General features: G+C 49.2%; 1 long non-coding RNA gene across 1 annotated transcript in view; it reads right to left on the bottom strand.

Annotated features, from left to right (window-relative positions):
- Positions 1-27266, bottom strand: part of LOC144139243 (uncharacterized) — a 102560-nt gene that overhangs the window by 26667 nt on the left and 48627 nt on the right. Inside the window, exon 2 of the long non-coding RNA XR_013316115.1 lies at positions 16103-16245. This is a non-coding gene — a long non-coding RNA (uncharacterized LOC144139243). The remainder of the gene's footprint in view (positions 1-16102; positions 16246-27266) is intronic.

The following is a 27266-nucleotide window of genomic DNA, read 5'->3' as shown; positions in this document are numbered from 1 at the left end:
AGCACAAACAAAACGGACCAAGAACGGGGCAACGGGGCGGCACAATCAGGCCCGGCGCATACCGAAGCCGCGAATAGAAAACGGCGGAGGAGCGCGCATAACAATTATCCCACGATGCGTCGTCGTAACGGTTGTTCTCGGAGCGTGTACCCCCTTGGCCGCCGCCACCGCCGCATTCCACGGGGTAGCCTTTTAGTGCAACTAAGTCTGTTGGTCTTCGACCCCTCTCCCTCGAGCCGACCCACTTTGGGAGCCCGCGGCCGTTACTCCCTGGGACGGTTCTTGCGCGAGACGTGCGCGCCAGGCGGAGGTCAAAAGACGCCGACGATGGCTCCCGGAGACGCCTCTTACCCCTTCCCGTTACCCTCTCCTGAGATCCAGAGCTGGACGTCGTCTGCCGTTCGGCCATTCACTGCGTCGTTCCCAGCCGAGCTGAGACCGTAGCCAAGCCGGAGAATGCGCCGCAGGCGGGGATGGGACAACGGTCCCTGGACGGTCGGCTCCGGGAAAGAAAGACGCAGGGCTGGTGAGGGTGGGTGGAGAGAGCGTTGCGCAGACAATCCATGACCTCGAAAATGGCATCTGGCAACAATCGGTTTCCAGAAGAAGCCCTGCGCTGGCCTCGAACAGGTTAACGGGAACAATTGACTGTACGGCCGCCCAAAGCACGTGGATGACCTGTCCCGAGTAAGGCTTTCATTAGGACTCGAAGATAAGAAGAAAACTAACCATGGAAGCCCCAAATCGCTGGGGCAAGAAATTAGACAACCCTTGCTAGGAATACTAGACGAAACCGAAGAAGGCAGCTGGTTCCAAGCAGTCCGTGGATGCTAGTATGCGAAGAGGCAAACATATTACGCAATATTCATGTCTTCTAACTCAATCCTAATGACGAGCGTAAGACGACAGGCGATAACTTCATCTAGATGTCTCACTCCTTGAACGAGTGTCTTCAGAGTGATCGAGTGGTGTGGCAAAGCCGATGACCCAGGACATTCCTTGACTTTGGCCGAAACGAGGTCAACATTCCGGAGGCCACCGGGCCACGACGATTGAGATACGGCGACTCGTTAGTAGCGAATGCGACGACGTTGAATACTTGCACCGGCCTCGAGATGAATGCATCCTTCGAAGCTCGCGAGCACGTCACACGTCTTTCGTCCCGAGATAGGCTCCTGCCTCAAACACGATTTTGCGCATCCGCGAAAAACGCTGCGGAGATAAACGTTTCATTTTACACGAGCAGGATCGTTCAATGACAGCTGTTCAGCAACGTTAAGACGCCTTTCCCAGAAGTATTTAAAACCACGCGGTATTATTAGGCTTACTTGTGCCATTTGCGTTCGCACGGCCTTAGTCTACCCTCTTCTTCACTGGCCGTCACAGTCGCAGACATGATCAAATTCACGAAAGAACACGCAACCTGTAAGGGCTTATTGCAAGGTAATATTTAAGCTAGTTCCGTAGCGATTATAACGTAAGCTACCACCGTTAGGCTAAAGGTCCTTCCCTAGCAAAATTATGTATGTCCTGCAGCTGTGGCTAGATGTGCTTTAAGAGTTTAGGGGTAAGAAGTTCCCCACCGGTGGCGTAAAAGCAATCATCTTAGCTTCAGGTGATCCCTTTCCTGCTAAGCCAATTGAGGAATGCGTTTTACGACAGGTGCAAGGCCAATGACCGGTGCATTGACGTCGGCACAGTTGACCTCGGCGTGCCATCAGAGGCATGCGGATGCTGGCTAACGGAGCTGATTACAATAATAACAACGTAATCTCTATAGCGGGCAATCCTGATTACTTTCATGGGAAAGGGGACAGTTACTGATGAAGCCGGACTACAATTTAATGGCGGTTGCCACAGCTGCTAGCACCAAATGTGCCGCAAACGATTCCAACGTCTGGTGCCTTGACAAACAGCTGCGGATTGACTGTCGCAGCTAGTACAGACAGGACCACATGACTGTCGTTAAAGCAGTCTTTTTTTTCCACCCAGACAGACGTCCGATGTAAAAGCGGAAGACAGAGTCGTCTCAACCGGACACGACTATCGCGCGATTGCTCTGTCAGAAGACGCCCACTACAACTCTGGGAGAACTTGGAGCACTTGGGTCACCCTCTGTATTCGCAACAATGTATGCAGGAACTACTACAAGCTGTGAATGAATCGGTAATGGAAGAACAGTGCACTGAAAGCAGACATGCTCCCAACAATGGCATCTCAAAGATTGGATGTCGGTGTGTAGATTTTGCAACACTTGCTTTCTGTCTCAGTCCTGAACCAACCATAATAATCGACACTAAGTACTTCATTCTTTGGGGCGAAAGAAACGCAATGCATTTTTCAAGGGCGCGCCCGGCCCTCAAGAATGAAACGGGGTCATTGACCCCTCCGCACCGCCTCCCGAGTATCCGCCAGCCTCCGTGAGATGCTTATTAATGGCCAGGCACGCAGATAACTCCGGTCCAACGAACCGGGTCGCACGCGCTCTAATTTTCCGCGGAAGGCAGCCGACTAGAATAGGGCGTGTTCCCGCATCTCCGCAGTTCCTGCAGCCAAACCAACCACAGCCTCTTCTTCCCAGGCCCGGCATCTTTCCCTCTTCTTCTAATAAGCTGCGGACCTTTGCGCAACGTTGGCGGCGTCGAGTCTACTCACCGACGAGCTTCTTTCTCTCTTTTTCTGGGATGCTGCCGAAGACGACGAGGAGTCCGACGTAGCCCGCCAGCGTCACCGGGCCTCTCCGACGCCGGTCGTCGGGATGGTGCGAAGAGTAGGGGGTGTAAGGTGGGAGGATGGAGGGGCGAGGGGAGAAGCACTGACGCCGGCGTGGCGCCTGGAATCGACCCCGTCGCGGCCGACGCCGGAGTTTGGTTTGACGCTGCCGCCGCCGCCGCTGCTGCAGCCGACACTCTCAGGACGTCGCGAGCCCAGAGCGCGCTGGCGTCCGCTGCGTCGCCGACTCCCGTCGTGTGAAGCGGCCGGCCGGCACGGGCGTTTTCGAGTGGCGAGCGGAACCGAGGGGAGGGGGCACGGAACGTGAGGATCGTCGAGGGGGAGGCCCGGGAGGGGGGCGAGAGACGAACAGTTCCTGCACGGGCCCGAGCGGCTCTCTTTGTGCGAGAAAAAAAAAATTGGGAGGAGAGAAAGAGGATAGACGAAAGAGAGAAGGTACGCACGTGATTCTGTTCCGTCTCGAACTGCCCGTTCCATTGCGGCGGCGGAATATACGTTTTTTTCCCCTCCCAGGCCTCCTCTCCATTGCTGCCTTCATCATCGCTTGTGCACTGGCGAGAACGGGTGTTGCGTACGACAATGCGAGGAGAAAAAGAGGGAGGGGGGAGCTGCAAGCCGCAGACGGGGTACAGGGAAGAGGTGGCGGAGGATGGGGAGGAGGAGGCTGCGGCTCTCGTGCGAAGGAGGCGACGGGCCGCATAGCTGGCATTCCAGCGAGGCTGAGATAAAAAAGGTTCCGCGGCGGGCGAACTGAGAAGAGAGCACGCGAAGAGGGGGGGCCTCGCCGACGGAAGAAGCAGAAAAGAAGCCGGAGATGTGTGCGACGAGCGGGGCGAGAAAACACAAGCAAAAACGGGCGTTTTTTTTTTTCGTCCGTTTTTTGTTTCTTTCCCGCTTAGAACGGGAGAGACGGGCACCGAAGGGACCGAGTGGACTGACCGAAGAGACTGGCTCCGACGATCGTAAGAATGGGGGAAGGGTGCCGGAGTGCGGAGGGGGGCAGAGAGTAGGCTGAAGGGGGGGGACGCGTTTTTCTCTCAATGAAATGGCTGCTGAACGAAACGGCGCATGCGCCGCTCGCGCTCCCAGACGGCGGCGGGGGGCACCCGTCGGCCCGCTGTTCCAGGCAGCGGGCTTCGCCCCCTTCTCCGTAGCAGACGACGCCGAAGCAGACGACGCCGACGCTAGTTACGCCGTTGCAAGCCTTTTTTCTCCGCTTTTCGCGGATTTTTTTCTTCAAGATCGTGGGTTTGAGAGGTGGAGGAGTGCAGCGGAGGCAACGAGTTCTGGCCGTTCTCTTGTTGAAGGCATTTTGAGGTCGCAGCGCCAATCGGGTCGTCAGCGCTATGAGCGGACGGGCTACGGAGCGGTAACGGTAGCAGGCCGTTTGCGCTGAAACAGACGGAAAATAGCTTCAAATATGACGAAATGAGGCTTTGGGAGGGTCGGAGAAGAGAAGTATCAAGGCAACAGAGCTGGGGGAAGGAGGAAGTAGATGAACCGTATTCTTCCGTCGTTAGAGGGTGGTGGTTCCGGTCAAGGGAACTACAGGAGATTGCCATTCGCGGGGGCCGTACTCGAGTTTCGTTCGACAGCGCCAATGACGGTGTGATTAATGGCGAGGAAGAAGAGAAGATGCGGATGAGGGAGCGCAGGTACGACCTCTTCACTATTCCATGGCCTTTCGTGATTCTTTGACGCCCCGCCGGTCGGAACACGAGAACAGAAAATCACTGACCCCATCCGGGCTGCACGATATCATGACTGGCGAATGCATCAACTTCAGCAACAACATGACGCATCTTGCCATGGTATGCTGGTAGCACGCACACACGAATATGGACAAGGTAGGGATGTAGTTACGGTGAAGCTAACGTCGCGCAGAAATGGAAACGTCAGAGGCGTACACACGAGAAGCTTAGCCTAGAAAGTACACGTCGGTTTCCTTTTATGGTTGAAGAGTTATTTAACTAGTTCTAATTGAACCATTCGTGGACGTCTTCAAACAAGAAAATTTCCTTTTCCAGGGACAGTGCACTAGTATTCATTGAATCTTTGGTGGATACCTCCAACAAGAAGTTTTACCCACCCAAAAAGACTGCACTAGTATTCACTGGGATACCTTCAACGAGTAATTACCCGACCAGGAAGAGTGCACTAATATTCATTGAATTGTGGGTGGATACCTCCAACGAGAAATTTTAGCCGATCAAGAAGAGTGGACCAGTATTGATTGAATCATTGGTGAATACTTCCAACAAAAAAAAATTGACTCGACCTGGAAAAGCGCTCTAGCAATCATGGAATCGTTGCTGGATACCCCCCACAAGGAAGTTTAAGCGACCAGGAAGGGTGCTAGTATTCATTGAATCGTTGGTGGATGTCTCCAACAAGAAATTTGACCTGAGGAAGAGTGCACCAGTATTTATTGAATTACTGGTGGATACCTCCAACAAGAAATTTGGCTCGACCAGAAATAGTGCATTAGTGTTCATTGAATTGTCGGTGGATACCTCCAACGACAAATTTTACCCTATGTGCACTAGTATTCATGGAATCTTTGGTGGATACCTCCAACAAGAAGTTTTACCCTACCAGGAAAAGCGCACTAGTATTCATTGAATCATTGGTGGATACCTCCAGCGAAAAATTTTATCCCTACCAAGAAGAGTGCACTGGTATTCATTGAATAGTTGCTGGACACCTCCAACAAGAAATTTCACTTGACCAGGAAGAGTGCACCAGTGTTTATTGAATCATTTGTGCACATCTCTAACAAAAAACCTTACCTTGACATCGGAAAAGTCTCTTTGAAGGCACTCAGCACTAACAACCTTCTTTGATCGATGCCATTCGGAGAGTTTATTGTCTGCAAGCTTGGGTAGCATGGCTTCCGCATCTGTTATATACATCGATTGGAACACCAGAAATCATGCCAACAGTGGCAACGAGCGCAAGGAGTCAACGTCCCGTCGCAACTTGAAGAGAGCGTGTGCGACAGCCTCTTTGCACCCTTGTCCACAACTGTAAAGCAGTGGAGTGTGCCACGAGCGAAAGAATTGAAACGGCTTCCAACCAATTCCGCCAAAGGATAGTTCCACTGCCGCGTGGCATACCGAGCTCGTTGCCTCAAGATTTTACTACTTTAAGCACTATCTCGATGTGCCATCACAGAGGACAAGTGTAGAGGGTACCGTTGCTCGAACAAGAAGTGACTACATGGCGGCATACACAACTTACTGCATCCGCGCACTCGTGCCCTTTCTGTTGGACAGATCTACCGGACATCCGACAGTTCGCGCAACCCTTTCGGCAGACATATCAGCACAAACCTATCCAAGTTAAATCCTCGTTTGGATTGTGCTGAAAGGCCGCTTCAAATCAGCCCATTTAACGCTGTCAACACCTGAAACGTTTTTTTTTTCTTGAGCCAGATCCAGAAACCGAAACTGAGTCGTATAAAGCTGCAGTGACAAGAAAATCTAGGAAACTTTCCCCTAAAAAAAGGGGTGGCTCGAAAATATTTGAGATAACGCCCTGAAAACGTGTACGAAGATCCTAGTTCGTATCAAAATGAGCCAAATACTGCCGTTTTACGGAGGATAAAAATGCGCCAAATGCATTTTCCCAATGGGAGTTTGTTTTCGGCTTGTATTCAGACTGCATCGTGGATGTTTCAGAAAGTTTTTTTTTTTGCGTTTCGGAGCTGGTTTATTATACATTCAGACAGCAATTAGGAGATCGGCGAAAGATCGTCCGCAGATGTCAACGGAGAAGTGAACGGGAGAACTGAACGAAATGAAACAGAAATATGAAACAATGATTTCAGTTCGTCTCCCTCGTTCCTACGAAATAACTCTGGTTATATTTATTTTTTTTCTTCCATATATTTACCATTGAAGTACATAAATAAAAGCCGGTGCTTACAAGCCCTGGCAAATTCCTCCCACCCCCCACCCTCTCCCGCGCTTTGAGAGTACGAACCACTTCATCAAGGTGAAGAAAAAGAAATGAGCAGCCTTCTTGTGAAACGTTTTGGAAATTCATGACTAAGAGTTTGCTTACAATGAAGAGCTTGCTTACGACAAGAGCTTTCTTACAACAAGAGCTTGCTTACAATGAAGAGCTTGCTTATTTGGTGAGTGCCTTGAGGCGTGCCCAAGTTAATTATCCTAGGAAGGAATCTGAAAAGAGCAGCTAATGGTGCCAAGAGGACTCGCCTGATCACCGTGTATAGGTCTACTGTTCTTGAAGCCCTGTTGCATATTTTAATGCCTTTTCCACCAAAACTCAATCGCACAATGCTTGAAAGTCAATTTAAATAAAGTTTTTATGAAAATGTAGCATAAACTTGAGTGTTTCAGTTCAATATGAGGCAAATCCAAACTTAACACCCAAATATTGCTAAAATTAACGGCATAATTTTCGATTACTTTTGGCCATAAACTTGGCCATGCTGTTGTTAGCAAACAGGCACGTCCGGCTAGCCTTGCTGAGTTTCTTACGATTTGTCCCCACTAGTCCTCTTTTGATAACGTCACACAAAGAAAGCGATGGGGCACAATCGCTGTGTATATGGAACGGATAACTATACCATGAACTCTCTCATCGACTGACAAGTTATCTGTTCACTGCATGGGCCAGATGTGCTCACATGCGGATCGTTTGACGTCGCGTGCAGTGCACACAAAAGCATAAAATTTCTCCTCCGCGATAGGTGTGGCACGCTGCGCTACAAGCAGTGCCCATGTCTCATTTGGATTCAATCAATACGGGGGTTCCTTGCTCTGAATCCTGTGGCCACTGTGGTGACTGTGGCATCGAACGCCATCCAAGGGGTTTTTTCGGCACTGTGCGGAAGGGGGAGAACCCGACTGGGAAGGTTTTGGCCAGGGTTACATAACGCATACAACTGCAAGGTAAGGCATCGAGAATCACCTGGACACTGTAGAACACAGGACACACGAGGTACTCATCTAATTTTTAAACACTAAGGGTAGCGAAAGGCCAATGGCTATCTTCAACCCCTTGCAAGGCTTCAATGCTTCCAAGGCTCTCGATCTGGGCTTATATATATGCGGGCTGCAAAATACAATCTCGCATCGCGTCTAGTTCACTATCACTTGGCACTGTGCAGCTTTCGCATCTTCTAGTGATTGATTGCTCCGCGCTCTGCCCCATAACTCACCTCCTGATGACCACCCGTACGAAGACCAAAATTTTCTAAATTTTCTAGGTGTTTTTTCGATCTAGAGTGCCTGACAAGGGTAGTGTACTCGTCTCCTGATGACCCCCGTACGAAGACCCAAATTTTCTACATGCTCTAGGTGTTTTTCAATCAGCAGTTGCCTGGCAAGAGCAGTTTGAGATGGGGTCTACACTCCCCCTCCCAAAGAAATCACTGATCATCTTCCTCCAACGAGTCATCTCTAACGATTGAGTGATCATCCCCCCTCCTTCACTTCTACCTCTTCCCAAACTACGGCCATGTGGTCTCCCCCATCTTAATAAATGTTATTCAATTCTAATTGCTATAAGCACTGAGAGAATCGACTGGTGTTCAACCAGTGTGCGCTCCTAGTGACGACTAATAAGGCGGAAACATGTGATCTCACTAAGCACGTTGAGGGAAAACTTAGATAGGCCCAACCAGCCATGAAACGAAAAATGCTGGAATAAAAGATATCCTAGTTCATATTAAGCGAAACAAGTGAGGTCAGGCAGGTCATGTAATCTGGATGAGGGACAAAAGGTGAACCATCTGTTTAACGGAGTGGTTAATTACCAAGAAATATGGTGAACAAAATACAGGAAGAGCGAGGATTCGACGAAAGGATGAACCAGAAGAATTCAAGGGCAAAGAATGGGCTAAACCAACTCACGATTGAAGCCGCTGGGAATCTTTGGGAGAGGCCTTCTTCATGCACTGCACATGAACAGGCTGGAGATGAGGACGACGATTAATTGTGCGAGATAATTTTGCGTAACAGTCGATAAGTGTAGAGACTTAAATCACGGAAGTAAATAAGTCAGTCCATCCTTAAAAGATGGGCACGTGATTGGTCCATTCGGTCGATTGGTCTCCCTTAGCGTCGAGTCGGTCATGTCGATCTCGTCCCGGCTCATACCCGGCCACAAACACAAGTCCTCGTGCCGAACTTTGGCTACGAAAGGAGATAAGCTCGGGCGGGTATAAAAGTAGCCCGGACGGTGCCAACGGTAGCCGCCACGTCATCGTCGTCGGCTGCTGAGGGCTGGATCGCGGGGTTCGGGGCCCCGAGTGGCTCCACTGCAAATAGCCCCGGTCCGGCCGTCTGTTTATTGGCGCGCCCGGCCGAAACGGGCGCTTCCCGGCTGAGGATGGCCAGGCGGCCCGAAGGCCTTCGCGAACGTGCCGTAAGTGTGCTCGGACGATACAAGCTGGAGAAGAAAAAGGCAGGGAGGGAGAAATTGAACAAAGTAAAGACGCCGGAGACGGTTGAGAGAAAAATTGAGGAGCCATCCTGCTCCACAGAAGGGGATGGAAACCGGCAACCCTTAAATTCACGTCCACACAAACTCTCCTGTCACCCGCATTTCCCCACTTAATTAGACAGCTTAATTAGCTTCGCTGTTCTACTTTTACGTTTGGCGAAGGCGCTGAGGTCGGCGAAGACGCTGGGCGCGTGGGGTGTGTGAGAGACGCCGGACAGCGAGCAACGTTCTCTGCGCCGTGTGACGTCCCTGCTTCTCGCGCATGCACAGCACGGCTCTCCAGAAGCCACGCGAAACTGCCCAACCTCGGCAGTGTAGCTCACGCTACAAAAGGGTGCACGTTAGAATCGTGCAAATACGGTAAACGCCTGCAGCGATGCGCCTATTTGCTCAATCACGTCGGCTCGGAAGATGACGCCAGACCACACGCTCTCAGGTGCTGTTACACTTGCAGAGGACGTCGGATTTGGGCGTTTGCGCGAGAACCACCGAATTATGTCAGCCGCGACCCGAGCTTGCCTCACTTTTTTTTTCTTCTACCTTCCTCCCCCGATTCGCTTCCGCTCGCATGAATCGCGAGAGGCAGGCAGCAACAACGCCCCGATTGCCCGATCGCCGGGTCGCGTGCAACGACGAGGAGAGGCGGAAACAAGGGGCGGGAGGGGGAGCGCGTCTTTTCATGCCTTGTTAACCCCGCGCACTTTGCTTGCTCTCCCAACTGGTGGCGGCACGGGCGAAATCTCGACGAGACTTGAGAGTCGCGCACGCGACGAGTTTGTCCCCCCGTTTCACGTTGCCAAGCGAGAGAGAGACGTTCTATTCGGGTTACTCCAAGCATGACGACAGAAGGAAGCCCGTAACTTCGTTTTCCCAATAGGGACGAGCTGGAAGACTGTTTCGCAGCCTTTGCTGCGCCATTTGCTTTTTCCCGTTCTCAGTCTTCACGGTGCAAGACGGTGAAACTTACCTCCCGCAAGCCGGTTCAAAACGTCGACAAATACGAATCCAACGTTTCTAAACAAACGAACCTCGGGTGATGCGACCCACAGCGAGGACTCTTGACGTACGGCTGTACGATTACATGATGATAATTCGTTGCCTGCCAGGGCGTCGTGAAGCGGACTGAACCTAGCGATCTGTGCCCGGGACAAACGCAAAACATGAGACCCATCCCCTCTAAGGGCACTTCATTCACCAAGGACATCGTTTCCCCTCAAAAACAAGAAAAATATCTCCGAGTGCGCCCGCAACCGCCATCTGTGTATTTGTCACCTGTGGCATGTGAACGTTCTTCCTACCCATGCATTCCTCATTCTTACGGGGAATGCACCCCACACTCTCATGCTGAATCCCTCGCCTCCATCACTTCCTGGGGGCTCTGGTTGTCTCGCCCGCCAACAGTGAAAATCCAGGCTTCCCAGGAAGCTCTGAGTGAACATGTGCACCGGATTCGCGCGAGCATTCATTCTTCAACACTATGTGGACCCGGTGAACTGATGATTACACAAGGACCTGGACCGACATCCTTCTGGCAATAAAGTTTGCTCTCTCTCTCTCTCTCTCTCTCTCTCTCTCTCTCTCTCTCTCTCTCTCTCTCTCTCTCTCTCTCTCTTGGTCAAATCATCCTTGCGGATATGGATGGGCGTGGATATTGGGTGGATATAATATAGGGATATAGGGTAGAGGGTAAGAGCGTGGCTATGGATCAGCAACTGCGTGTATCTGTGGCGTTGCTGTTTCCAGTTGCGGGGGGCTGTACAAGTTATGATGATTGTTTTTCCTGCACCTCTAGGCCTTAAAACAAGCCAAAAAACTTGACGGCAAAAGCCGTAACGATAACCAGCAGTCAGAAAGAACTAGTGCCCACATTGTTGTGGTTTACCGCTTTAGAGTCACAGGGGTCTGGCTCGATCTCCAAAACTCCTGAACCATAAAAGCATCTTGTCTTCCTTTTTTTACGTGCCCGCCCGCGCATGCGCCATTATGCCGACGATGACGGACGCACGCCGAGAAAAAGTACCCATGCACTAAATTATGTCAACGACTGCTGGGAAAACTGAAATTTTAAACCCGCAACGACTACACATCTAAGCAGCAGGGGTAGGATGACATACATCTCAGTTCCAATAAAGTTTCCCGTTCCACTAAGAGATGACGCTCACGGATTTCAGGGCGGGAAAGGGACGTAAAGGAAGACAATAGCAGTCAAAAGGACGACTGGCAGGGCGGGCTTACTTCATAAAGGCAAAGGATACAAGGCTAAGCCAAGCTCGTACCAGTTACTGTCACGTCAGTGCTGTGCGGGCTATACCAGTAGAGTCAATATCAGTTGAGATGCAACAGTGGATAGGGGAACGTAGAGTTCTGGGAGAGTTAGTTGGGCAGAAGACTAGAAGACAACTTACTTGTCGTAAGTCAATGTCAAGGGTCTGTTGCGGGCCAAATTCAAGCGGGACATCATGGATATGACTGTGAGCATCGATGCGGCGTATGACAACGTAGATAGGGATCTCCAGTGGATTATTATGTACGTTAAAGATCACCAGGTGGTCTAAATTAATCCGAAGATCTCCACTACGACGCGCCTCATAGCCATGGTGTATCTGCGACGCGTAGGACCCCACAATCAAATATATATTAATTGTTTTGGAAAACTAAGTAGTGGGAGCAGACTTCGTTAAGTTGTTAAGAGAAATATACCAGAGAACACGGCGCAGGTATATCTCTAGAGGGGGTAACGTATGCTTACACCTACAAGGGTTTGCAGCAAGGATGACCATTTTCTCCGCTGCTGTTTATGACCTACACGTTGTGACTAAAAGAGGGCATGCCGGTAGATGGGTTTGGACTTACCCTACATGAAAAACGGGCAAGTGATAAACAGTTAGTAGAGTCCTAGTATCTGTACAGGAATACCAATTGCGGACAACAAGCTAGCTTATGCGGAGCCCTACAGCTTTATACGGCCTAGAAGCGATGCATCGAGGGCTAAATCAGTGGTCCCGTGATTCTGCCCCGTGTTTTAACAAAAACACGGGGCAGAATCATGTATAACTCCAACAAGTGCAAAAGCAGCAGGCAAAAGAGCACAAACATTTAAGAGTGTGACCTAACAAAGACAGATTACGCGTACAGTCATGGGACTTAAGAAGAGAGAGAGAGGGATAACTTTGATCGTGCAGAGAAGTCAGACTAGCAGCGAGCTTGGCTTGCTACTCGCATGGAAATGATGAAGAGTGAATGAGTGAAGACGCGTAGCAACATCTCCAGAATAATCTCCAAGTGATGCCGGGACATATGGGCTGGTCGTCCTGTGAGGCCAGGGAGGCGCAGAAGAAAAGCGGGCAAAAGCGGGATGCCTAAATTAACGGCCTACGTGGACAAGTGCTAACAACAGGGCGAGACCTTTGTATGCTGTAGCCGTGTCCGAGAAACCATGGAACGTGTTGTGACGGAGTGCATGGGTGTACAACCAGAGATAAAGGATGAGAGCGCACAGTGAACTGAGGCTCTCAGCTTTGGGGTAAGGCGGAGTTCGAACCTCAAGACAAAAAAGGTTACGAACAAGTGGCTGGAATGGTGTAGGAATAAAAAGAGGGCCGATGTGAGAGCCAATGAGAAGTAGATGGACACCGGGACCCAGATCCTTAGCAGCGGGCAACTGTTGTACTTGGAGGCACACTACTCATACCAATGGGCAATTTCGGTGGGACAACGAGCTTGGAGAATGCCATGTCTGGCGATCTTTAGTATTCCGTAGCGATCGATTAACTCGCGCGGCGATATTACGCGGTGCCATTCGCGGCTCGCAGGTTTTTCTGACCACTGCGGGCGGCCACCGAGATAGAGATCGGTTCTGAGGCCGTTGAGATCACCCGCGCACCGTGGTCTGCGTAAAGGACCCCACAGGTAATCGTCGCTTCCAGGAGGCTGGCCCCGAGGCACACGTGAGTATAGACGCACGGCCCGCGCCGAGGACATCTTGGACCCGCTGCCTTTGTGGGTAGTACCCGAGGAATGCGGTTGGTATGCGGGTGGGGGAGGAGAAGGAGGGGGGAGGCGTACGCGTCGGCCGTGCGTATGCAACGCTCACCCGGTCATTCCACACTGCCGGGCGCGCTGCAGCATTCCCCGGTCGGGCCATGAGCTGTATCGACGGCAACGTCCTCCTGAAGCCGCCCGGGTCGCCCGACTTGCCTCGGCCGTCGCGAGATATCTCGACTCGCGTTCGATCGGCGGAAAGAGAAGGGGGAAGCGAGAAGGCGCACACACCCTGACCTGAACAAGAAGAAGGGGGCGGAGTTTCAGTGGTTACAGGGGCGACCCCTCCGCCACCAGCTCGCCCGCCCCTCCCCCTGCTTACGTTTCCAATCCGTGCGACGACACGCACGTGGTTGCCCTTCGTGAACAACCATCAAACATGATGCAGGCATAAGTAAGCGGACCAACTTACGAAGCCACATTATTCGAACAGATGACCACCGACGGTGTTTATGAGCGAATAATCAAAAGCGTGTCATGAAGCGTACGAGCGTCCATCGAAGTGTCCCCGTGTAACATGGAAACGAAATCTATCCGGATATTCCCCGCTGCAACGTCCTATACGAACGTCACATTCGTCGTGGTTGCGCGCGCGCCCAGAGTAGCGCCATTGGAGTTCATTTTGAGCGCCGCTTGTCAAGAAGAGTTCAGGATGGAGTGCATAAATCAATGTTTGCAGTGGTGATTAAACTGCAGTTTGCGTGGCTGTGCGTGGGTCTGTGTCGCCAAATTGTCGTCACCATTGTTGCACTGTCGGTAACATCGGTACTGCACACGCAATCGACACGCCGTTGTACAGTGTACTTCTGTTTTATGGCGTCCCTTTCTTGGCTATCAACATTTTCACTGGGGCAGCTGAAACTAAACCGGCTAGAATGAACGATTGGCCCAGACTCGTCTGTGACGCGCGTTTCAGCGCAATATGGCGCTATTGATTTGCAAAAGATTGCAAGGGTACGATGTAAACAGCGGACAGGAGCAACGACATGCTTTGCCGGTATTTCAGGGACAGCACAAGCACCATCTTTGGTTAACTCGCGCCGATTTGCATCAACTTGCGCCAACTTGCGCCAAATTGCTGAACCCGCGCCAATTTTCGTCAACTTGCGCCAATTTGCGCCAACTTGCCAGGAGACAAGCAGAAGGTAGGAGCGCCAATTCATCCCGTACTCCAAACAGAAACTGTCCATCCATAGTTTGCACATTATAAATAATTCTTTGCATTCCGTTTGCTTACCAATTTCACCGAAGCGCTGAAAATGTGCTCTTTCGCGCGTTATCGGGACAAAGGCAATTGCGCCGCCATCAGGTAATGCATAGCTTCGCAAGTATTTATCGATATGACACATTCCCTTTACAACCACAGTATAAAGTTTTCCGTCTAATTATAAAATCACGAACTCCTATAGTATGTACATGGCACGCCAAACATAAATGAACGCCTTTAAAGAATTGTCATTTACAAAACGCTTAACCTTTCACGCGGCAATTTCGGCACAAATGTATCAATTTAACACTACCGGCCGCTGTGCTCTGGTTTTCAGCAATGAATAAAAACTGGTTTTCTCCTTAAGGGGAAAAACGGGGCAGTATAGCTTCTTTTTCTCTGTGTGTATACATGTAAACGAGCACACAGCCTGCTTAGTCTTCGCCCTTCTCAACCAAAGAAGCGAGAAGTGTCCGAGATTAGCGTTAGCATTAATCTGTTTTCCTGATGTGAGCACAGGCCTAAACTAGGCGTTCATTATTTTAAGATCAAATAGTAAGACCTCTTGCAGTCCAATTTCGGCGGCGTTACTAACAGCAGGCAACTCAATTTGGCCGCACATGAGCCTCACACTCCGTTATAGCTTCTCAGCCTAGCATTGATTGAGCTGATAGGGTCGTTCAGAAACAATTGTCTCAACAAAGATGGATGTTTCGTTTTCATTTACTCTCATTAAAATAAGATGCAAGCTGAAAATTTAACATAGACACTTTTGACAACAACCATTGGAGATTATTTCAATTTTGAATGCCCTGCGAAGCACCACTTGTGTCTTGCGGCAACTAACTGAGCATGCTTCAAGTGCAACCACAGTTTACCACATCGTTGCCTTTATATATAAGGTCACCTCTGCAGGCCGGATAGCAAACGCATAGGGCGATAGAAGCTGCTTTCTTACACCCTCGAATTGTTCCTTCAGTTCGCGCTCTATAAAATGCAAGAGGGCAGCGCATAGACAATAGCACTATATGTAGATTAAAACGTATACCTTTGGCCGTGTTGCAAACTTGGAGTGGGTGGACCCAGGAGTAGCCGGCCGGACGCTGGTTCCAGCCCGTTTTTATCCGCAAAAGGTTATCCCGTTCGCAACACCACGAACAACAAGCTTCCACTGATCTAGCGGAACCACTGGCACAGACCAGTGAGTCCCGAAGCTTTTATACAAGGCTGCGAATTGCGGCCGCACCGATACCGTAACCCGAACACCAGACCAGTTGCCAGATGTTAAAGTAATCTCTCTTTCTCTTCGCTCTTTTTCAGCTACCCTCGGCGCATAAAAAAGGCAACACTCCTAAGATAGCGACGCCATGCTTATACGTCACCTTTATTCCAAGTGGCCATCCTGAGTGGCCGAGATGTAATGACGTCACATGTTTAGGTGGCTTTGGCAGACAACGGACGAAAGTAAAAGAAGGACTTGGGGGAGGAGGTACAGGCGGAGCTTTGGTAACTATGTAGATAGTGTCTGGAGAAAGCCTCTTGCGTGGTCCACAGCCGGCTTTCGACATCGGCGACGCGTTCCAGAAGGGGCTCAGAAACAGCGGGATGGCGCTCTGCATGCGATGGCGCGCAGGTGCTAGCACTCACCGCAGCCGCCGCCCCCCGGCCAGCGGAGTCGCCTGTCCTCGAGAACGTCTCGTGCCCGCCCCGGACAGCATGAGGCAACCACCGTGGTCGGCAGGATGTTCCGTTCTGCTTCCACAACTTCCGGAGGCAGCCGGAACTTCGCACTGGAACGAACAAGCGGTAATGATTGCTTCCTTTCCCGCTCTAATGCAGCAATAAGCGAAGGTGAGTTTGGATGCTTTTTGCAAAACAGATTTTAAATTCAGACATATTATGATGGGAGGCTAAACAGACTCAAAATTTTCACGGAACGTTTGGCCTTTTGGAGATGTGCGAGATTTCGGCACATCACGTCCCTTTCGCGTCTCATTGGTTTGCGGGGTATCCTAATACAGATAATATTGATAGTAGTTACTTTGTGCGCAAAAATCCCGTCTGTGAGACGGTTCTGTTAGATGTTAGGGATAATAAAGGCGTGAAGTTATGGGCATCAATCTATGATGACTAATCACAAAATGTAATTCTGAGGTGTTGACAAATCATTTTATAAACACAGTATTTAGTAAAACGTCTTGATAAACCATTTTAGAAGAATTTTGTATTGGCCCCATGATTTGAGCAATATTGATGGGTGCAGAACATAGGCATTTAAAATGTATTATGAAGTAGAATATGCTGCCTTACGAAAGTCATTTGAAGTTCGCTGCAGGGGATTGGACATAGTTTTTAGCCGGATATAACAAACAACATGCTTGTTGCGTCCGAATGGATTCGGTCATTAGCAGCCCGTAATGAAACGCGAAAATAAATAAAATTATGAATCTAAATACGTACCCAGAAATTTATTAGATACGTTTTAGTGAAGGACGTTTTACGAAACAGGGACATCGCTCTTCGCGAGTAAGTTTAACAGTACCAACCTTTAATATTTTACGTAGCACATAAAGCAAACATATTTGAGATGGGGTGCCCACGTGCGTATTTTTGCAGCACTTTATTTCAGTCGACAAGCTTTGTTACAACATAAAGCGTACGTGCATACAATAATCTTTGCTGCATCAGCTTGAATATATGGTAAAATTCAGTTAAGTAAAGAAGGGATTTCTTAAGTGGCAGCTTGGACGAATAAACCATCTTTCATTCTGATCACCAATAATTGGTGATTACACACAAGGCTCGCAGCGTCGTTCAATCTCTCTTTCCCTGCTACAGGGCCTTGCAGTACTAAGCGGGTTGTCCGAGCATTGGGTTGACGTGGCTGAAAACCCCCAAGCGTGCTTCACCTCGGAACCACACGTAAGGCGGCGAATCTCACCCACGAAACAGATATAACAGATACCGTACGTTTGTGACGCACAATCAAAAGAAATGCCACGTGATGACAGGCGCTTGATGACAAGTGACAATTCGTTGACATTGCGACGTGGTTTGATCTTAAATTCCAATGAAGTTATTGTGTCTTTATATTGCGTACTGTGTCTTGATATTGCGTAATTGTTGATATTTTTTTAATATTGCGTTTTAGAATAGAATAAAATACATAGAATGAAACCTTTATTGTCGCCTTGGTATGGTAAATCAATTAAATGTAGCTAACATCGAAAGGGGTTCCAGAGTAATATCCTGTATTCAGTGTAATATACGCAGTTAGACAGCAGGTCATTTGACACTGGCACATATTCACGCCAACTGCTATCACTCACTAGTTCCTCTGCCTTGCCTATCACCGTTTTTCCGACGCGCATATAAACTGGCTCGCGGAGGTCCTGTAGATTCTACGATGCGCTCGATTTCTAAAAGTACGCTCATACGAACCAAAGCCGGAAGGGCTAAAAAAGGACTGACCTTTCAGTTACACAAAAAAGCTACAGAGCCCTCAGTGTCCTTTTATCCTCCGATCGGTTAAGTGCAGCCGGAGAAGCCGGGTGCGCGGGTGTTTCAAACGATCATCCCCAGACAATGCGTAGGATGCGCTGTCAGACGCGCGACTCTGAAAAGAAACAAGGAGCCTCGGAAAGAGGAAGAAGACGGCAGCTGCTCGATTGCAGCTCGTCGTCGAATCCTTGGCCGGCGCCCAGGGCTCGAGGCGCTTTAAATACGGCCACGCCGCGTGCGCGCTGTATACACAGGGGAGGCGTTGGTCGAGCGAAGCGCACGCCGGACCCTGCCGCCGCTGCTGGCGGGAAAGCACAAAAATAGAAACGCACGTGAGTCTGCGAACGCCATACGTGCTTGGTTCGAAAGTTTGCAAAGATGTTGGTGGAGGAAAAGAAAAAGGCCGTTTCCGCTGAGAGGGTGGTCGAGGCGGGGAGCAGTTATAGGCTGCTCCCGCACGGGGAAGCGGAGATCGCCGAAATTATTGGAGAGCGGATGGTGGAATCGGAAATAACCGCATGTAGTCGCGTTCAACGTGACCCGAAAGGGCTGAAAGACGAGATGCTGTTTGGTATCTTCGTTATCATCATCATCACCACCACCACCACGATAATCATCATCATCAGCAGCAGCAGCAGCCCGCTAGGTGGGGAAGCGGAGATCGCCGCAATTATTGGAAAGTAAATAATTAGCGTCCTGGAAGAACCGCATGTAGTCGTGTTCAATGTGACTCGAAAGGGCTGAAAGAAGGGGTGCTGTTTGGTATCTTCGTCATCATCATCATCATCACCATCACAATCATCATCATCATCATTATCACCATCATCATCATCATAAACAACAACAACAACAACAACAACAGCAGCAGCAGCCCATTAGGTCCACTGCAGGACGAAGGCCTCTCTCATCGACCTCCAACCGCTCCTGTCCTGTGCTGCACGGGTACATGTTTTGCCTCCGAGTTAACTTATTTCGTCTCTCCATAGAATTACAGGCCTTCCTTTTCTTCTGGACCCGTCTCTTCAAGCCTTGTTAACTTTTTGGCACGCGCAGTTAGGCAGTTCTGTCGATGGTGCTAATTGAGCGTACGCTAGCAAAACCGAATGGCTGCACTCAAAATGAAGAGCTATAGGCTGGAATGGTCGCAGCCCTCTTCATTATTTAAGCCTTCATAATATCTCGGCATATTCTGAACCGTGCTGCGCATGCGCAGTTAGGTGATCATGTCGACTGCGCCAGTTCCCGCCGGCAATGCGCAATGATGAAATGGCTTATCCCATGACCAAAAAGCTCAAAAGGTCTGTAAATGTTTCCAAATGTTGAAGTGTAGGTGGAGGACTTGGAGACGGGATCCAAAAAGAAGCACATGACCCTTAGAAGAATTGCGAGTTGGGCTTGTTGGTAAATGTTCATGGTGGGAAAAGCGCTACGACCCCACATGACCCTCTTTGGGAACTGCGACACCCACCCGCGGACGCTCTTTTGACCACGGGGCTGTCTCCACAGGACTTTGCGCGGTGGCCGTACGGCTCAGAAGGGCTAACAGGATGGCAAGTTGGGCGAGTTGGTGCTGATTCATCTCGAAAACAGGCGCGGAAAGACGTAGACTAAGAAGAGACGTAGACTAAGAAGGGAAAGCGCGTCGTCCTGTGTATTTCTCTTCTTAGTCTACGTCTTTCCGCGCCTGTTTTCGAGATGAATCAGAAGGGCTATTCCATCCCAGTTCCCACTATCCAGGTCATAACTTAGAAGCCTCCAGCTTCCAAGTGGCCGGGCTTTGCACGAACATTAAGGTGGGCTTAGGGTAGGCGCCTAGATGCGGTAACTGGCGCGGCAGCGGAAGCACATTACAACGCGAAAAGAAAGTGTACAGCAGTGCATTAACTACGAGTTGCTAAGAAATAAAGTTGACTGGCGCCCTAATAGCCCGCACCCAATCTGGGACATTAGCCAAGACAGGATAACATTTCCTGCTGAAAAATGGGTAGAAAACAAAACCAGACGTAAATCAAAGCGAGACCTATATGTGTTCTGTGTACGCGAGCGCGTGCCTGAGCGTCTGTGCGTGTGCGTCTGTGGACGTGCCTGCGTGCCTGCGTGCGTGTGACACCATGTGTTTAGTTATTGTCGGAATTGTGTTTGGGAGTCAATGACAAACCGATAACGCGTGCAACTTTTCTGCCCGACAGGCACAACCACGGATGCTTTAAACCTGAACATATCTTCTAACACTACTCGCCCCGTGTGTAACCAGTACGACGTACATTGCTTTTTCAATGTCAAAATCTTTATGCATGTGCTCGTGAACGTCCTAAAGAAAGTTGAGAGAAGCTCGAAAGCCTTCTCACATCAAAACTGCGCCAAAGGTGCGTCAAAAACTTCGCTAAACGAACGTCCAACCTTCGAAGACCCAAACCAAAGAGGAAAAATAATTACACCATCTTCCCGTAGGGGAGCCCTGAGTAGTATGCGAAGCAGCCATGGGGTCGACTGAAGTTCCCATTAGTTTTCAGTTCGTCGTTTCTGTTGACGTTCAGCTTCGCGGGCCTTCGTTGTATCAGTAGCTTCTTGACGTAGTTTGAATGAGTGAAGGACATAAGGCGCGTTCGTAGCACATGCTCCCGTCTTCGTTTGTAGCGCAGTGGGAAGAGCGCCACGTACCTCCCGTTGCGGCCAGGGAGTCGTGGGAATGAAACCAGGCGCCGCCTAACTATTCCTTTTTATAGTGGACTGCGCTGACGTCCGCCCGAACGCTGACGGGGCTGAAGAGGCGCGCATGCGCAGTAGAGTGCGGACGGCGGACGACAAGGGAGGGAGGGACACAGCCCCGAGCATGAGATGCTCCGCATCTAAAACGAACCCATGCGACAATTTTTCGCACAGTAAGTGTAAGCGAATCTACGGACGATATAAATGTATACCAATGCTTGGTTTATGAGATATAAAAATATACCATTATACTCCTTCATGATCTATGTTAGTATAGTCTTATGGAGAACCGCCCCTTTTTCGCGATTTTCAAGTGACCGTGTTGACACAATGGAAGCCTGGTTCCATGCACTCGCCGTGAGTCCAGAGATCTTATCAGAGCTTTTCGGTCGACCAACCGGTCTACTGGGAAATGCATTAATTTTTGACAGGACGCCGTCGGTCCCACTAAGAAAGCTTTCGCATTAAAAAATGAAACAGATGATCATCCCAAGGGAAAGTGTACAGGGATAGCTGTAACCATGTATGGTTACGCAGTTATGATGGTAGTCCTCCAAGGACAATATATTGTACGTCTACCACCACCTGGTTGGGTCATTCCTTAAATTTTAAACGACGCGGGGTCTAGGGTGACGTCCAACGGCACTTCAGCTCAGCGCTGCACCCGTTGCTAGAGTGCGTTGCTAGAGTGACATTGTAAAATTTAACACTAAAGCTGTGACGAGACAGAACGTCTGCCGTTCTAGTGTAGAGGTTCCGTCTTAGATTCCTGACAGTAAGCCTGGTGCATCAAGACTGGTTCTTGCCTCCCTTAATTTTTTCCCTTATTTTCAATCAGAATCCGCATATCTTAGGTTAGTTTTTGCTGTTCAAATTATTACGTTCTGTTCATTAGGCTATGTCAGGTTAGGTTATGGCATTAGGGAGAGCGAAGCAGTGCCAGAGGCGCCGTTTTAAAATAAACGCCGATGGATGTCGCTTCACTACAGTGCTTATAGTATACCGTCGGACGCCACTCTAGACACGGCCTATTTTAAATACACCAAAGTTTCACATCACATAAAATATTGATCCCACGTGCTGTTACGCTTCAACACGCTTCGGCAAGAGGCAATTTATTCTCTTAAAAGGACCCTGCAACACTTTCTTTTTAAATCTTAAATGCTTTCTGAACGTCGTCAACCAACACAAAAGTACTTAGAATATGGAGTCACAAAGCACCAAAACTAAACATTACCGCTAAAAGCCTATCAGATAACTAAAAATCTTGCTCAATCAATTTTTCTCTTTCCCGAGTCTTGCCGTTTCTTGAGCGGTCGAATTACGTCTTTACAGCAACGTAGCGGCTATTCGCCACTTCCTTTCCGTTGCAGCATAAACGCAATCGGTAGACATTTTAGAAAAAAAAGCCACAAAGCAAAGCGGAAACGAAAGGTGGATAGTTCTGCTGCGACGAACAAATCACGCGGCCGCTCTGTGCTCGGGTAACTGCCACTTTTAGAATGCCTCCCGGCGCGAAGTAAAAAGCGAAATCATTTATCGGGTGTGTTGCAGAGTCCCTTGAAACACTTCAAAATCAGAGACTCATTTCCCAAAGTGAACGCCTATCTCGCATGAGTGTGCGCCGTCTCAGTTTAAAGCGAAGCTTTCATCCCCCCACTGAGGTCGTCGGTAGTCAAACTACAGACTACAGTCTGTACACAGACTGCAGTCTGTAGATTGACTACAGACGATCTTAGTCTATGGGTACTGACACAGACTATGACCGGTTTCAGTATTCGAAGTGCACCGTAGGAAATAGACACCCCATAGCTTACGTAAAGAGCCAACGCTTTCTTCGAATCATCATCGATCGCAGTAGCGGTCCCAGAGATTGGGTTTAGGGGGGGCGATTTTTTTTTTTTTTTTTGGGGGGGGGGGCGATTTTTTTTTTTTGTGGGGCGAATAAGAACCGCTCCTCTCCTTGCGCCAGTTCTGCTGCAGAGGAGGTGATAACCATGCCGGCGTGTGCGTGTATGTTGTGTAACCCGCTTGCGCACAAATCACTTAGCGACACAGTGGTTTTTTACTTCCCGTAGGCGGTGCTACGGCTGACTCGAGCCCGCATTTCTGACGGTCGCAACACGTTTGCGACCTCACACAAGTGGGATTTAACCTCGCGCAAGTGGAATGCTTCGAAAAAAACAAAAAATAAGAAGCTGAGGACCTTTTTTGGGGGGGGGGCGATCGCCCCCTTCGCCCCCCCCCTTGGGACCGCCACTGATCGATCGGGACTCATCATGGACAGCACAAATATCATCTCTAAAAGAAAGGATTACTGGAATTGTCTAACTTTTCAAATTTCCGGCCGGAAACACGTGGGGCGTTGCTATTCGCTCAATGCTACGTCTTTACAATGCAATATTTTTCGGTGTTCTAAGCTGCAGCCTTCCCGTTCTGCTCAATACAAGCAAAACGAACTTACGCGCAATTCAGGCGATACAAGCCCGAGGTCTCTGGAAGTGTCTTGGTCTACCGCGTTGTGCTTCAACAGTGGCAACCATATTCACCACGAGAAATAATCCGATAACGACCTACGTGGCAGTGGATGCACTCCGGGATCACATTAGACATCTGGCTCGGCTGCCTCATCGCCACCTTGCATCCATGCCGTCAACGAGACCACGGGCACCCTTTTCTAAGATAGTCACCGCTCCCTGTGAGAGTCTCCCCCACCTCATACACACCAGCGGCACCACCATCATCACCCATTTGGTGCCTCTCGAAGCCAGAAGTGCATCTAACCATCCCGGGAATAACCAAGAAAGCAGATATACCACCACAAGGTCTTCAACAGCTCTCTAGGAACTTTTTACGTGAAGCCTACGGAGACAGAAAAGTTGTGGAACTGGACTGTAACCTGGTTAACCTCCCTGCATTTCATGCACTGTATTATCCTTCCTTTCTCGTGACGATGACGATGACGATGACCGTGGATGAAGTGAAGAATTAAAAGACTTTCCGTGGTCGAAATCGAATCCGCGTCCCTCGCGTTATGAAGGCGACGTCTATGCGATCGCGCATTTCTGGCATGGGCGAAGCATTTTGGATTCTAAGAAGGGTGCACGGATGTGCAAAATTATGCATAAAATGCGCCCTCACTCTAACGAAAACGATGGTTGAACGCTAGGGAAATCCGTAGAATGCCCGTACCAGTAAAGCACTAGAGAGCACAATCTCAGTGCAGTAAACCTTCACAACAAGAAACACGTGCTCTTCGCTCGGTTGGTTCGTTTGGTGTTGGACTTGATTTTGGAAAGCTTTGCGTTAATTCCCCCATCGCTGTTGTCTCGACAGAGGGGTAGTTGATTTCTGCCATCGTTGTTTATTTATTTATTTATTATCATATTTGTTATCAAAATATTTTCTTACTTCTGCCCGATTATTTTTCTCGTTTAACCCCTGATTACAATCTTCACCCCTAACGCACTTTTTCAAACTAATAGCGTCCGTCTTCTTTTCGTGTTTCCCGGGTCATTTTTACATGCCTGAGTATTTCTGTGTAGACTGAACAAGGATACCAGTCCGCCCTTCTGTAAAGCCAGATGCGTCACATTTTCGCCGCATAAGAAATATGCGTTTAAGTGCGACTCATCTGATCACATTCCTATGAGACTGACTAATTCATAACCCACGGGTTTAAAAAGCATCGCGTACCAATACGAAAAGTTTAACAAACACACAGGCATGTCCCTAATGGCATAGTTTGGTTCTTTAAAAAATATGTCACTTCGTTGTAGAAATAAAAAATAAACACGAAACACATTTTGGTTTATATAATTTTCACTAGATGACGCTAGCTGTCTAGCAAGTGAGAGCTTTTTCTATTCATTTCGGTGAAGAAGTCACATATTTCTAAATTAAGCTAACAAGGCCGCGTTGAACGCTTGTATGCATTTGTAAATCATTTCGTATCCGTGCACGATGGTTCTTAAGCCCGTCGGTCATGATGTAGTAAGCCACATAGGAACATGTGAGTCCCCCTTAATCCAATATGGCGTAGAACTTTCGTATTTTCATATGAGACCACTTATATTTTGTCTGCCTAGCGATGCAAATATGTCTGCCTGCAAAATATGCAAACTATGCAAATATGGCTACGGAGCAATACATCTCTGTGTAATGGTGAAGCCGACTTTAAAGGGGCTTGGGGTGAAGCACCTCAAGGGGTACATGTGGTCTCGTGGAGGTATTTTAATTAAAAAGCCGAGGGCCTTCACACTTCGTCATCGAACTATATTTCTCACCAAAAAACTAGATTTCTCACCAATGCATATGTGCATGGAGGTAAAGTCAACTTTAAGGGTTTCGGTGTATAGAGCTTTAAACGACACAGGTGATCTTATGAAGACATTTAATAAAGGGCGTCATACCTTGATATACGAGTGCTTATATCGCCCCTATTCTCAGCAGCATACAAGTAGTGAACCATGCTAGGGCCCCGGGTTTATAGCATAGAGGCTTAAGCATTTATCACCAATTCCCACCGGGGGGTTTGGGTCATTCCCCGAAGTGAACGCGCAATTCAACGTGAGTGTACATTCATTTCACCCACTGGGGTTTAATTACTATCCTATTGTGTATCTCAATGTTTTCCCATTAGTTCTCTTATTTAGTCTCTAAATACAGATCTTTTCGCTGTTCAACCTTATTGTGTCCGCCTTTTTTTTTTTCGGGCCTTCCGCGCTATTTTTTTCCCTTCAACACCGCGAAAGATGGCTAATGCGGATAACAGCGAAAGAAACCTGAACCTCGCTCTACACAAGCGGCCGTCCTGCATCTGTTCTTCGTCGTCGCTTGCCGCACGCGGCACAGGCCCTGCATAGATCGGGATCGTATCTAAGCTGATGCCGGGCTCGTCGCACGCCATGCAACGTAGAAAAAAACACAGCGGCTACCAACTGTACTTGGGCACGCGCACACCGGAGGCAGCCCTGCACAGTTGACAAGAAACACTCCGCGCCGGAGCGAGCGGCACGCACCGTCACATCGCCGAAGAAGGGCGAACGACGAGCTGCGCGGCGAGGGGAGGAGAGTCCGGTTAATAGAGATTACAAGCGGGACTTCTCGATGCGCGGAGGAAGCCCGAGAGATGGCACGTCGATAGCCGTTTGCGGGCTAAGAGCCTGACAACGGCGGCACATCTCTGTTCTGCCACATTTGGCGCCCAACGTGGGGCCGAGGGATTAAATCTCTCGTTCTTTCTCTGAGTTCGATATCTGGATTTGTCTTAAATGGAGACGTGTTCTGGAGCGGGCAGAGGTCGCCGCCTTATACTGCGCCCCTCTTTCTAACCCTTTCGGCTTTCCTAGAAACTTCGCTGGGTGTGTAGGTCAAGAGGCAGCACCGGATTGAAAGCGGCAAGCATCAGTGTCAGGCGGCGAGCGCCTCAATCGCTAACCCTAGACTTATCACAGAAGTGGGCTTGTTGCCGTAGGAATGGTTCTGCAGGAACGCTCGCCTTCTGTTGCTTGTCTGAATGTGGCTAAGTTATAGCAGCTTGACAACAGCGAAAAGGCTTCGCTTTCACTCCAATAAAACATTTCTGGTGGTCCCATATAAGCGGAATATGAGATATAGACCCGGCTGCCAACTACATGCAATCCGCAACGAAGATTAGAAATATACAAAAATTCTCCAACATTAGGTGGCGAAAACCCTTATCAGTGCTGTCGACTTCATTCACTACCAGTGCAGAACGCTCCCCATTTCAGGAGGTCATTATATCGTATTGTAAATAGCCGGTGGGTAGGAATGTCACAAAATCCTAGAACGCCCCACGCCATTAATTTTTCAGGAGGCGGTAAAATATCCATGACGATGTCACCACATTATGAACCCTTAATGAATTTGTAAATTTGGCAGAATTTGTAGAAACTTTACTGGAAGGGTACACAGAGCCTTCAACTCGGAGCTTTGCAGCAAAATGATGGCGTTGAAGCCAAAACTGGTTCTCTTGACCTTTTGTAGTAGTGTGCAGATATTTCGATTAAACCATCCAAAAGCAAAACCATGAACGTTATGACTTTTTCTACTGAGGAGCACGTAGGCATCTGGGCGATTTAACACATGTTTTATAGAAGGAAACACTGCGCACCTACACAAATAAAAAAATTGCTAGACGCGGCCAGCAAGGTACTGAAGAACGAAGATTAACTCGATCCGTCGTGACGCGCAGAAACACGTGAATAAAAAGACGAAACGAAAGCGGGACGAAAGGTCCCTTGACCTCTGACGCTCAAGCAGCAGAAGGTAATTGTCGCAGAATCTTCAAGAAAAAAAAGAAGAAAAAAGAAAGGTAAATGTGGAAGAAAGAAACCAACCGAAAGCAAGAAAAGCAGGGTTAAGAAACTGGCACGTACAGGGAGACGTTATTAGGCTCACTACCAGGTTGGCGCGAGAGAATTGACTCTCCACCGTCTCCGTCCGTCGGCTGCGCACCAGGTCAGCTGCACGATCGTCGTGCTGCACGGACGCGGGAATGTCGGGCAGCGCCGTCACCTTTGAACTCGATGGAGGCCTCTACAGAGCGTTATCAGTGACTGGTCGAGCCCTATGTTAC

The sequence above is a fragment of the Haemaphysalis longicornis genome, unplaced genomic scaffold, assembly GCF_048455015.1.
Source record: "Haemaphysalis longicornis isolate Haplotype H1 unplaced genomic scaffold, Haemaphysalis longicornis Haplotype H1 scaffold_5, whole genome shotgun sequence".
Taxonomy (NCBI): Eukaryota; Metazoa; Arthropoda; class Arachnida; order Ixodida; family Ixodidae; genus Haemaphysalis; species Haemaphysalis longicornis.
Note: the sequence above shows the minus strand (reverse complement) of the source record. Positions and strands in the feature narration are given on the sequence as shown.